The sequence below is a fragment of the Pteropus medius genome, unplaced genomic scaffold (assembly GCF_902729225.1).
Source record: "Pteropus medius unplaced genomic scaffold, Ma_sr-lr_union100, whole genome shotgun sequence".
NCBI lineage: Eukaryota > Metazoa > Chordata > Mammalia > Chiroptera > Pteropodidae > Pteropus > Pteropus medius.
Genome location: NW_024351729.1, coordinates 13170432 through 13180783, shown reverse-complemented (window position 1 = coordinate 13180783; position 10352 = coordinate 13170432). Strand labels below are relative to the sequence as shown.

Genomic DNA, 10352 nt, shown 5'->3' with positions numbered 1-10352 from the left:
GTCTGAGAGACCTCAAGGGGAGTCTTTCTCACTTTCACCCGTGGCCCGTGCACGTACAGCTTCTGCCTACCTGATGATGTCCCTGCTCATGCAGTTCTTCAGTGCCACCATGGAGCTGGTGTCCTCCCTGGAAAGCCGATATCTGTCCTGGTGGTACAGGGTGTCCCTTAAGTTCCCCTCCTTGTGGTGTCCAGGATCTGTTAGTTTCTCTTCAGTTCTCACTGCGCAAGAGAAATTTTTATGTTCTATGCACAAGTGTCAGGATCTAGCCCCAAAGTAGCTCTGTATGTGACCTGACATTCCATTGCTGGTTCATTGGGTTGAACCCTCCATAGGGTTGACTGAGGGACTTTAACATGGACACTTGGCTGTCCTCTCCACCCCAGGGTCTTCCTCCTATCCATTTCAGGATCCCTCAAACCTCTTCTCTCCACCAAAGTGTCTCATGAACCTCTGCTTATGCAAGTTGACATTTCATTGGCCATTTCAATAGTCCTGTACAAACTGAATGACAAAAGCCAACATTTATTGGGCCAGACAGTATTCTAACTCATGTACATGAACTAAGCCACTGAATCCTTCCTTTACCTTTGTGAGATAGTGTTTCTATTATCATTATATTTTATGGGCATGGAAACAGGTTCAAAGGGTTCAAATGTGCTCCAGGTCACACACCTGGTCAGTTACAGAGCCACTCTTCGGATACGGGTGGTCTAGGTTCAAAGGCAACCCTCTTAGCCTTCCTTGGACTGAATCTGTGAATGTAGGACAGGGATGAGGAAAAAATAAGATTTAAGAAAAATTGGAAATGGGAAAAGAAGTAAACTAAAAAGGAAGAAAAAAAATATAAGCAGGTGCCCCAGCTCCCAACATATGCAAGAGAAATTATTCTGTCACAATCTATTATAAAGAGCTTGAAGAGATCTCAGAGAATCTTCCTGATTTCATCAAAGAGAACGCTAATGCCCGAAGTGGAGAGGAACTTGCCCAAGATAAAAATGAGTATTTTGAGAGGATAAAAGAAGGCAAAATAAAAACATAGGGAGCTTCTAAAATGGAGATGGCATAAATCTTTGTTTTGCTTTCTAAATGGAAACTCTAGTCCAGAGGGATGGTATGATTTGCTCAAGATTAAAATATGTGTGTTTCCAAGAGGATAAGGGACAAGAAACAAACAAACAAAAACAAAAACAAAATCAATAGGAACTAGCCTGAATGAACTTCTAAAAGGGAGATTATTCCATTTTTGTGTTATACATTAAAAGAAAAATGACTTCCTATTAAATAAGAGTATATATTAAATGTACTCTTTATACTGCTATTGAGTAGTTATGGAAATGAAAGTTTCGCTTGTTGATCCCTCTGAGTGTCATGTAAAATCAAGCCATTTTCTGGCTAAAATCTACTAGATTTGGGGGCCAGATGCACTCACATTTCATTAGTTAAAAGGGCTTCGTTGGGTATCTCACATGTGCTCAGAACCATGTTTGAGGGGTGCAGTATTGAGAGTCACATAAATTCACGGCAGTTTGAGAGGCACGATGACAAAGGTGTGCGTGGTGTTGAGCTTGCACAAGATTCATCTGCGTTTAGGCAACAAGATAGATCAATGATTAGCAAACACTAAGCATTGCAAACATCAGGCACATGTTTAAACATGAATCACTGCAAAAAGGCTGAGGTTAATGTGAGCGCCTTTCAATTCCCTAATAGAAAATTGAGCCAACCTGTGCTTCTACCCACAGACTCAGCAATGCCTGTGTGGTTTCCGTGTGGTCAGAAGCATTAGTTAGGGTCTTGTCCATATCTATTAGGAGGGAGGAAGCCCATTTAGCAAATTAAAATTGTTTTTATTTCCCAAGCTAATTGTTTTCTAATTGTTTAAGTAAAAGGTTTTGGTCTTGATTAGAGGCTTTTAGTAAATTAAATGTGTTCACATTTTACAAGTCTAATATTTAGATCATAGAGAGGCAGTAATGGTTAGTGAGGTTTGCTATGGCAAGGATTTTGAAATATAAATGCTGACGCTGAACAGGCCTCAGAGATTATCTGCTGCAACACTCTCATCCTACTACTGATGGAATGGAGGCCCAGAGAGGCTAATGGATTTGTCAAAGGTTACACAGCTTGAGAGTGCGAGAAGCGAGGCCATAACTGCCAAAGTCTGTATCCTAGGCTGAGCAAACATTTTAAAAATGAACACCTCTGATCACTACAAAAGCTTTAATTAAAAATTAACTTTCAAAATAGCCTATATATAGAATAAATGGGGCATGCAGAAACCTCGATTAATATGTTTTAAATCTTAATGTAAGTTACATGTTTCACTGGTCAGTTGATATTTGACTGAGCAGTTGTTATGGGAGAATTTAACATACTATTGTGAGAATTTGAGCTAAGTGACCTGAAGGTAGACACGTAAATGTGTACACACTCCGTAAGATAAAATTGATAGATTCCGCTATACATTTTAGACTATGGGGAAAAAAGTCGATATGTGGAATTTTCCAAAGTGTGTTCCTTGGAACCCCATAAAATTTTGTGCAGTAATAACAGATCTTATGACGGGAGAAATGATTTCATGGTCTAATAACGTTGGACCTTTAGGCAAGGTTAAACAGATTTTTTCTCTTTATTTTCCTCTTCTGCTCTGTCTCTCTCATTCCCTTCTTTCATCTTTTGCTCTTTCTTGCCCTCTCTTTAATTAACATCAGACCATTGGGAGACTAGAACATTGGGAATCACTGTGTGTGTTGGGGGGTGGGGTGAGGGAGTGTGGGGGGAGTATGACTAGGCTTGGGAATGCCCCTCTTGGTTTCTGGGCAGGATGTGGGGATGGCTAGCCTGAGTCACAGCAGATATTTCTTTCTGTCCAGCAGTCTGGCCTGGCTCACCTGGGTTTTCCCCACTGCTCAACCCAAGAAGCCTCAGGCTTTTCCTCAGATCCCAGCCTCTCCACTCTACCCTCATTTCTCATTCAGTGCTCTGGCCTGGTTGTCCTCTCCTCTCACCTCCATCTAGTTTCCACCCCAAGCTCTCTTTGCCATCAGATGGCCATGATTCCCAGGGTGACCTTAAAAGAGGAGAGCCATCCAGTCTCTCCTAGAAAACGAAGAAGCACTTCCTGTTTGCATTCTGGCAGGACACAAAAATCTATTTTCATGGACATTCTGATGGAGCACAGTCCAACACCAGCAGTGAAGCCAATAAAAAAAATTGTGCCTCAAACTCTCTCCTATCTCTGGGATGGATCTGTGAGTGGGTAGACACAAACTTTCCTCTTACTTATCCAGTCACTTTGGTTATTAACAGCCTTGTAGAAATAAGCGTCTCTGTCTTGAAATATGGAATGACTGGGAATACAGCTCCAGGATTTATTGCTCCACACAGTATGTAGATATAATTTTTTCTTGGCTGCTGTGATGACAAGATTCAGTAAGGCATTAGGCAAGTAAGTTTGAATTACTTGGCTAAAATATGAGCCATTCCTGGATGCTCAGCCCCTCCGAGGGGATTCATGGTTAGCCTTGGCCCCTCTGGGGGCAGGGAGATGTTTTGTAGTGTAAATTCCATTTAGTTGACTTCGAAATGTAGGGGCCATTTTGGCTAAATATCTCTTGGGATTTTTGGAGGAAGGTGTGAAAAATGAAAATTGGCCACAGAGCTGCCACTGAGTGTCGGTCACTTAGATTTTAGATGAGGACTCCTTTTTAAAATTTTCTCCCTCACTTAACCTCTGCCTTGTTTCTCTTCTATCCCTTCTAGGGTAGGGGGAGGGGAGAGCGGGAAGGAGCGGGGGAAAATACTTTCTGTTCAAACCGTAACCATTTTGGTTCAAGTCTGTAAATTAAGGTTAAACTGAGAAGGAGCCCGAGTTAGCACAATAAATGCCCACTTGAGCTTCTCAGGGACTTTCTTCCCTACTGGTCAGTCCTCTGCAGCCTCTCTTGAAGAAGCAGCTGCAAAGATCAAACCCTTTAGCTATTTGGTCTTCTGAATCCAATTTGACTTGGCCCCACCATCAACCACTGACATTTGAAATGTGTCTATTTAAAAAGGAAAAGAGAAAAGAGCACAAATAGAAGGAAAAAAAAAATATGCCAGAGATGACATATCCTGCTTGTCAAGAAAAAGAAATATCCGGCTTTGCAGAGACTGAAGTGTATGTGTGTGGTGTTGGTTTTTGTTTTTTCTTCTTGTCTTGATCTTCTCCTGTGTTTCTGCCCTCACAGTCACGTTTATTAATTATAACAATGGCTTCAACTGTCTTGAGTTTTTCTAGAAGGAAGAAAGGAAGGGGCTTAGGAAATGAATGGCCTGAACTTTCCTCCTGATTAGTCACAGGGCGTGCTTTAAAGGGTATCCTTAGGTTCCAGGTCCCTGGCTAACCGGTTGGGTTAGGGAAGCCACTGGAGGAAGTCAGCTGACCTGAGACAAAGACAATAAGCACATCTAACACAGGAAGGATGTCCTTGACCTGGCCTCCAAATCCTAGACCACGGGATATGCTCCTGCAGGCTTGTTTTTTTGGTGATCAAGCAGTGTTAGATGTGCCCTTTGAAAATCTGTCCACAGGGGATTCCGAGAAGGGGGCCTCCCAGGGATTTTGTAACTGGGGTTGGGGCATTTTGGGTGCCTGGAGGTCTTCTAGTCTAGCGCTTCTGAATCCTGTTAAAATGTAGGTTCTGAATCAGTAGATCTGAGGTGGGACCTGAGATCTTGTATTTCTAACAAACTCCCAGGTAATAATGATGCTGCGGGATATGGACCACACTCTGGAGAGCAAATGTACTTGGCACCAATGTAGACATGCAAAGTGAGGGGTTGAGGCCTTAGGCTACAGCAGTGAGGGCAAGCTTTGTTCAGAAGTGTTAAAAATGCTTTTTAGTTGTTTTGAGGTAGGTCGAGGTGGCGCTTGGTTTTCCAGCTTTTACCCATGTTCATTACATTGGGTATTTTGTAACCTTAGAAGAGATTTCTCCTCAATAAGAAGTAATGCATATCACAATGTTTCTCTATGTGTTGTCCCTGGATCAGTTGTCGTAGAATCACCTTGAGAGCTTGTGAGAAGTGTAGATTCTGAGGCTTTACCCAGACATCTTTAATCAGAAGCTCTGGAGTATTAGGTCTCTGTGTCCAATTGTTCTTTCTTTGAATCTCAATAGAGTAATAAGCATCACAGAAAAATAGAACATTTGTTTAACAAATCTTTAAATGCAACTAACATGTATATTTAACAGAGAAATTTAGAATAGACAGAGAAGCAAAAACAAGGTGAAATTCACCTAAAATTGACTCTTAAGATTTTGGTGTATGCTCTTTCAGACATTTTTCCCTATGCATTTTAGAAACAAAAATGGAAGCGTAATTGTAATAAGATGTTAACTTTAAAAAAAAAAAAAAACTCCACAATGCATTGGAAACTTCTCCTCAGGCTATAACATTTCTCCAATATACATTTTAATGATATCCTGCTGGATTTCTCTCTTTAAAACCCATTGTCTGTGAGTGACCTCTTTTTCAACATTGGTTCCCTGAACAAAGTAAAGTAACTTTTTTTCTTTCTCACCTTCTTCTCTTTCTCCCTTTCTTTTTAAACTTTACCTTCACAAATCAGGTGACGAGCAAGGTGTGAGTTTGGGAATTAATTTCCCAGGTTCTGCTGGGTTTTACCTGCTGACTTTCTCAGTCACCTCTAGAAAGTCTCGTCTCTTCTCTGTGCTCTAGTTTCTTTATCTCAAAGATGAGGCTAATAATGCCTGTCCTTAACCCACTTGTGGAAATATTTCCAGTTATATTAGAATAAAATCTGTAAATCTCTTTGGAGTATTGAGTGAGAGCGATTAAAAAAATCTAAGGCACTAGTGTTATTTCTTTAGTACTTATCACAGAATTCCAAGTTGTTGGCCTATAAAACAATTTAAAAAAAACTTTAAAGGTGAAGACAAAATATCCATCTTCACTTCTGCAGAAGACATTTTTTTTTATCTCTCCTATTAGACATTGGCATGACATTGGCTACAAACTACAAAGGGGAGGAGACAGAGGGTGACTATTTATAAATCATGTAATTCGACTCTACTCTGAATTTGGTTTCTAAAATGTGGACCAAGTAAAGAATCGTATTAGTCAGGTCCAACCGGAGAAGTAGAACCAGTAGGGGATGATAGGTCAGAAGGTAGGTCGTAGATAGGTAAATTACATATATAAATATGGATTGATTTAGATATAGAGAATGTATATATGTATATGTGTGTGTGTGTATATATATATATATATATACACACACACACACACACTTACATGTAAAGTATATATGTATATATATACATAAATACATACACATACATATATATGTGTGCATATAGATATAGATTTAGTACAAGGTATTGGCTTACATGATGGGGGATGACTAAACAAGTCCAAAATCTGTAAGGCAGGCTGTCAGGAAGGGAAGGTCACAGATAAGCTAGAACGCCACAAACACTGGCAAAAGCTGTATCCACAGGCGGGAATCTCTTCTTTCTCTAAAGAAGGACTCTGCCTGTTTTTAAGGCCTTTCAATTGATTAATCCAGGCCCACCATGGAAATCTCTAATTTAAGTTCAATTGATTTAGAGACTTTAACTACATTTGCCAAATCCCTTCAGAGCAGCACCTAGATAGGTGTTTGATTAAATAAGTAGGGAGTGTAGCCCAACCAAGTCGACATGTCAAAAAGCTTTCATCATCCGCTTCTCATCAACTTGGCACCCATGTACATTCCCTTAAACCACGCTTACTCTCCAGATGAAGACAGTCATTCTTCCACTCGACACGATACAACCATCAGCATTAAACTGAAAACAGTTGTGAAATTTGCACACCCCCCTCACTCTATCACTTCCCCGCTATACCACCTTTTCACATTCTCTTACGATTATTCTTTCATGAGTTGCTAACTTTCACTTTCATCGGATTCCTACCACTGATCTTTACAAGGCCAATATTCCTCTTGATTTATTTCCATTGTTTTTATGGTAAAAACCCAACATAATAAGATAGCAGCCAACTCTGAAGGCTCTTCTTGAAACATTTTCCCTTAGGAATAGCTGTCTCTATATGAAGTGCTTACAATTACCAGGCTCAGTGCTTAACATTATTCATATAGTATTTCGCTTAATCTGCACAACAATCCTATATTATTATTTTTATTCTCTAGGTGAGGAAACAGAGCCTTACAGTGGTTAACTAAATTGCCCAGGATTATATATGGTGCACTTTTATTCCAAAGATAATGCTCTTAAATGTAACTAAGTAGGAATCCGAGATATATATATATATATATATATATATATATATATATATATATATATATATATAAAATTTATTTATTTATTTATTTTAGGCGTGGCAATCCTTGGTTGACTTCACAGATTGCAAGGACCTTGTCAGTTTACAATCCCTTATTTTTTTTATTTTTTACACCTACAGCACCTGGTCTTCCTAGGCGGTCTCCCATCCAAGTACTAACCAGGGCCGACCCTGCTTAGCTTCCAAGATCAGATGGGATCGGACTTGTTCAGGGTAGCATGACTGTAGACTAAGATATTTTGAAGGTCCCAGTAAGGGTACTGTTTTTTCAAGGGTGGTCTGTAGACCATCTATATCAGAATTGCATTATGTTCATGTTAAAAATGCAGATTCCAGGTTATAGTCTCAAACCTAGTAAAACTTCTTTAGACAGGCCTAGGATCTATCAGTTTAACAAGTTTGCTAGGTATTTTATTTTATGTTCTATAGTTGAAACAATCCTAGAATAGGGGGTAAAAGAAAGAATTTTCAAAGATGGACCATCTGGCTATTAGTAGATTTCAATTATTCATTCTGTTGAAAAGAAGCATTGTCAAATGTTGAGAACAGCTGCCTACAGGGGTTGAGGCTAGTAAGCTGGGAGACTTTCCATTACTTAGAGAATAGGTTATGTTAACCAGGGAAGTTTGTTCTTCATGCAGGAGAATTTTCCTCACTTTCCCTAGAGGTTCAGGGAATGGGTCCCTGCCAGTGCCACATATCACATGCTTAGAGGACCAATCTCATCACATCCATCAGTTGTCCCAACAGATTCAGACGCAACCACGAAATGCTGTTATTACTATCCCAGTGCAATAGAAAGGGCATTGAATGGACAGATGGCTCAGATTACAATGCAACTTTTGGTAACAAATATATACATCAGAGATTCATAAGACCTTTTCATTACTCTGGTTTTGCAGATAAAGGCAAGGGTGGAGGAGGAAAGGAGGCCAGAGGGACTCTGAAAGGCATATGATTAAAAAAGAGAAGCAGAGAAGGAAGCTTACTCTCATTCCCAAGCCAGATCAATCATTATTCCAAAGTGATCTCTAATCAAAATTCAGCATATGGTTTTTATTAATTTGGGGGCAATTCCCCTACCATCTCGTACAATAAAAAGGATGTTGATCTCATAAAAGATTATAGCATCCCTTATCAAGCTAGCAAACAAGAAGTGTAAAATCCAAGATAATGAAATAAGTTGAATTGCTTCACCCTTCCCTCCCTGGTTTTATTATTATTGTTTTTTTATTGTCAAAAGTTCTGAGGGGAAGAGATTCAGAGCTGGGTTATGAATAGATTATGTCAGGTTCATTTCCAGTATGAAGTTGGTACCAAGGGTCCAAACTTCTCCTCGAGAGCCTTAGTGAGGAAAAGCAAAGTACTACCTTTAAGCTCTAATTTGCAGAAATGATTTGCCCACATTCAACTTGATTTTCTGAAGACAGGGAAAAAAAATGAACTTATGATTTTGTTGTTGTTGTTGTCGGTTGGTTTAGCCAACTCTCGTTCCTTTTAGTATAGATTCATGCCACTTTCTCCAGAACTAAACCTCAGATCAACAGAGGCTAGTAGGTCTCCTATGAAAGCCCTACCATGCATATTGGGTTCTTCCTCAGGGGAGGCTGGCTACCTAGGCTTTTTAGCTCTGTCACCACGACCTTCTGCAAAATAGCCTTAAACTCTGACCCATGCAGATACAGCCTGGGAAACAGTGAGGGTTGGTGATGCAGACAGAGATGACACAGCACCTCTGGGAGTTGCTAAACCTCTTGAGAGAAGCCAGGAGGGAGGGACAGTGAGAAGGAACCTGGCTGGGCACTGTTCTGAGTCTGTTTATGCAGGTATCTTACTCATCTTACTCATCTTCTTAAACATCCTATGAGGCAGGAATTCTGACCACCTCGTAGATGAAGACAGTGTGTCTCAGAGTTTAGATAATCCACTCAAGGTCATACAATTAATTGATAGTGGAATAGGGATTCCAACCCAGGCCTCTCTGACTGAGAAACGCAGCTTTTTCTCATCCACTGGTGCCTGCTAAGGTGATTCCCTCCAGCCACTTTGGCCAGGGGAGAAGCCAGGAGGCAGGTGGGAGAAGATAAAAGGAGGCTTGTGCTCCATTTCTGTGCCCACAGCTCTTGGTGCAGCCAGGTCTGGGGAACACACAAGAAATTCGGTGTCACCTGCTTCTCTTAGGACAGCTTGAAATTGGCTTTTCCATGGGAAAAGCAGGTTAGTGTAGAGCTCTCCAAGCTGGATGGTGCCTCTTACGAGCCAGCTGTGTGCTTTGGAGAAAAATTTTGACCCATGGAATTTTTTTTTCTTGCCAAACTGCACTCTGCAGATTTGACAATCACTCTGCAGATTGTCATAGCACAAATGTTCAAAAGAACTTACCACAGATGGGGGAGTTCACAAAGAAAAAATGATCATGCCACATTTTGTGGGTGAGGGGGTGTCTTGGTCAGCTTGAGCTTCCATGAGAGAATACTATAGACTGGTGGCTTAAACAACAGACATTTATTCTCACAGTTCTGGAGGCTGGGAACTCCAAGGTTAAGGTAGTGGCAGATTAGGTTCCTGATGAGGTCCCTTTTCCTGGCTTGCAGATGGCTGCTTCTCATTATGTCCTCACATGGCAGGGAGAGCACATGAGAGCAAAAGGCTCTGGTCCATCCTCCCTTTCTTATAAGGACACTAATCCCATCATGAGTGTCCTACCTTCATGACCTCGTCTAAACCTAATAACTCCCAAAGGCCTCACCTCCAGATGCTATCACATTGGGTGTTGGGGATCCGAGATACGAATTTTGGGTTGAGAGACACAAACAATCAGTCTATAAACAAGGGGGTCACTGAGTCAGTGAGTTGAGGTCTGGCCACTTTGTGTTCTCCTCCCGATCTAATTCTTGGGAGACGTGGCTGGGAGGGGTCGGACAGCAGAGGAAAAGTATCTGAGGGTCAAGCAGGCAGGCGTAGTGCTTCGCCTCCACGGCTGCTGCTCCTGGATCCCT

The 10352-nt window shown here is 40.9% G+C and overlaps 1 pseudogene; it reads right to left on the bottom strand.

Moving 5' to 3' along the window:
- Window positions 1–7464: 7464 nt before the first annotated feature.
- LOC120587749 (uncharacterized) lies at window positions 7465–7583 on the bottom strand (annotated as a pseudogene).
- Between the last annotated feature and the right edge of the window lie 2769 nt (window positions 7584–10352).